The 3272-nt window shown below is 39.2% G+C and overlaps 1 pseudogene; it reads right to left on the reverse strand.

Annotated features, from left to right (window-relative positions):
* On the reverse strand, nt 1–2352 carry LOC114726104 (probable metal-nicotianamine transporter YSL8; annotated as a pseudogene).
* Between the last annotated feature and the right edge of the window lie 920 nt (nt 2353–3272).

Consider the following 3272-nt stretch of genomic DNA (forward strand, 5'->3'; position numbering starts at 1 on the left):
TCAAGAACCTAAGAAAGCATCAACCCTAGCATTCGTTGCCCTGGACAAGAACTTCATGCAAATAGGCGGCTTAACTCCAGCAAGAGCAAGTATTGAAGCAGGCAAAGTCCATATCCCATCCCCACATATCAGCCCAGAAGCCACCGCAGGAGCAAAAGCATCTGCTTTAGCCTTGTTCATCTTCTCCCACACAAACAGTATCATACTTCCAACACACATGTCAATGGCGAAGTATGGCCCTATATAGAATGGAATGGCCATGGCCATTGGAAGTGGTATGAACCACCCTCTCTTACCCATCAAGTCTTTAATCAAGTTTATCACAATGGCAGAAACAAAGAAAATATAGCAAAATAAAAGACAGTGCTTTGGAAGAGAAGAGAAACCTTCTACACCCAAGATGGCCATGTTTCTGTACACTATAGCATAAGGAGCAGGATACTCACTATGGGGTGTGCCAAGGTCTTTAAAAGCCTTGTAAAAGACCCAGAAAACACAAGGAGAGATCACACAACCCATTGTTGTGCCTATAATTTGGCTGAAAAACATAGACCTAGGTGATGACAGCGTGAGGTAGCCTGTCTTGAAATCCTGCATCAAGTCAGAGGCTGTGGAGACTATGTTCATCAGCACTCCACAGGCTGCTAGCCCAGCTAGAATGCCACCATGTGAGGAACTAGCCCAAGCTCCAACGGCGAAGATGGCTAGCTTTCCATAAGCGGATGCTAGAGACCAGTCTGTTAGTCCACATCCATAAGCATTACAGAATGCCAATACAGGAGCAAACAGGTAGATCATCAGTATGTAGTACCATTTCAGTTGGTGAAAGATGTGTGGGACTGTGATTATGGAGACAACAGAAATTGCCACATAGTCTCCAACTGCAAAATATGAGGGTATTTGATCTTTGAGAAAGAATTGGATTCGACGTTGATCATCATGGGAAAGTTTTGGAGGTGAGGGTGAGTTCTGATCTGCAATAGGAAGAACATTCTCTCTTCGGTTGTCTCTGATTGTTTGTAAATACCAATGAGAATATGACCTGGAACCTTGAATAAGTTATATAAACCATCTCCTAGGATCAATGATATGCCTATAGATACATGAAATTAAGGAGGAAGGCAAGTGAACTTAAGGTCGAAAAAACTAAAAAGCATGTAAACGGCAGAACTATTTTTGCTTGAACATAGGAAAAAAACCTTGTAACCTTGAATGCCATTCATGTCAGTATCATCAAGGTTGGGAGGGTACCACTGGCCTTTTTTCTTTTCTATGAGAGGCCACATTATTCCCCAAGAAAGAATTCCCCAAGGAGCACTGATGCATTTATGATATACGGGCAAATCATTCCCACTCCAACATAGATTGTAGAGAGATCAAAATAAAACCTGAAAAAATAATAAAGGGTTATTTATGAGAGTGGTAAATGTTTGAAGATAGATATGTAACAACATACTTGTACTAATATGCTCTGGTGCCTAGAGAAGGGAAGGCTTGGAATCCACACTGATTAGTAGAAGTATAAAACCACTGAAAAAAACCCCATAGGAAACTGAGACTGAAGAATTTTCCCAACACTTTTACTTGCTTCCTGAGGTTAGAATATGAGTATATATCAGTTTATATGTCTAGTTTCCCACATAGGTCAAATGTGAACTATTAAGGGTCCATTACAATGCCTTACTTTGCTAGTCTGGCTCCTTCAGTAGTGTGGAAGCTGTTGATGAGATGAGCAGTCGCAGTACCACTTGGATATGTCAACTTGAATTTAATAATCATAATCTGCAAACGATAACACAAATAAAACAAATATGTAACGAAGTCATCTATTATATAAGCGTCAGTAACATGTAAGAATCATTCTGCTAAATGAAGTCAGATGTCAATGGATGAATCATATATACCTTCCTCAAAGGTACGATTGAGAAAAGGCCAATAAAGCTGACAACAATGAGAAATATGATAATCCAACCTGATGATGGGTTTTTGAAGTCACTCTTGTCTAAGGTTTGATTGGCTATACGTTCACTCATTCCAAAGAGGTAGCTTCCAAAACCTCCTGTTCATAGAGGATTAGAGCAAATTAACTTAATCTCTTCCAAAAATTGACAAGAGTACATATAATTGATATAGACAAAAGAAGGTACCACTAAAGGCAATGCCAAAGGAAGCAACAACACAGGTCTGAATGACTGTGTTTTCCTGTCTAGTAAATGGTTGTTTCAACATGCTAGACTTCTCCAACAACTTTGTCTCTGTCTTGACGAAGAAGAAACCCAGAAGACCAGCAGAGACGTTGAGGGAAGGAATAATCCTAGTGGTGAGATTCAGCTTCATCACTATGAAACTGAACAATATGCTCAGACATAGGCTGACAGCTAGGGCTCTCAACGTTAACTACTTCCTCTATGGTAACACCACCTGGCTCATGAGCACTCTCTCCAGTGAAACCTCTTCTTCTTTAAACTCCATGACCTTCTGGTTTGGTTTCTGCACTTGTTCATCTTCCCCAGTACCATCAAACTCATTTTCTACTGTATCCCCATTTCCATTATGAGCCATTTCTCTGTTCTCGCACTGTGTTTTTTAAGCAGTGTAAACAGATGTTGGTATCCAAGGGGGCTGTGGGTATAGAAATTCAGAATCTTTAATGGAAGTCGAATAGAAGTTAGTACTCAGTATGCTTTGAAGGGTTATTGGGTATTTATCTATGATATCATTCATAGATGCTTCACATACAATTTAGGAGTCAAAGCAACACAATTGAATTGATTGGTGATTTTGAGGAAGTGGAATTGACCAGCACACCGTTATGATTTATGACTCCAGTTTCCCAAAACTCCACCGAGAATTAGAGTTTTATTCTGTATGTATGTTCGTCCATCTTTAGTTAATTTGTAGAGGATAAATTATTCATCGGCCCCCTATAATAGAGGTCTAGAGGATATAATTTGACTTGAATTTTATGTTTATATAAATATTTAAGTAATATATAGTTAAGTATATGAGTTTATGGGGGTGTTTAGGTGATGACCAAAACCATGGTTCAGGGAAAAATTACCCAAACACCGTAAAAAAACCAAAACAATGGTTTTGGCAAAAGCAAAAATTTTCTGCTTTTGAGGAAAAAAGAGAGAGTGTGAGAGCTTATGGGATGTGTTTTGTTGTTCTTTTTTTTGCCCAGACGAATATACCCTTTCCAATTATTCATCTCTTTCTCATTGTTTCAGACGTAGTACGAGGGAGAGCCTGAGAGTAGATCTCAACAATAA

This window comes from Neltuma alba, unplaced genomic scaffold (genome assembly GCF_004799145.2).
Source record: "Neltuma alba isolate B1F8T4 unplaced genomic scaffold, ASM479914v2 tig00012340_pilon, whole genome shotgun sequence".
NCBI lineage: Eukaryota > Viridiplantae > Streptophyta > Magnoliopsida > Fabales > Fabaceae > Neltuma > Neltuma alba.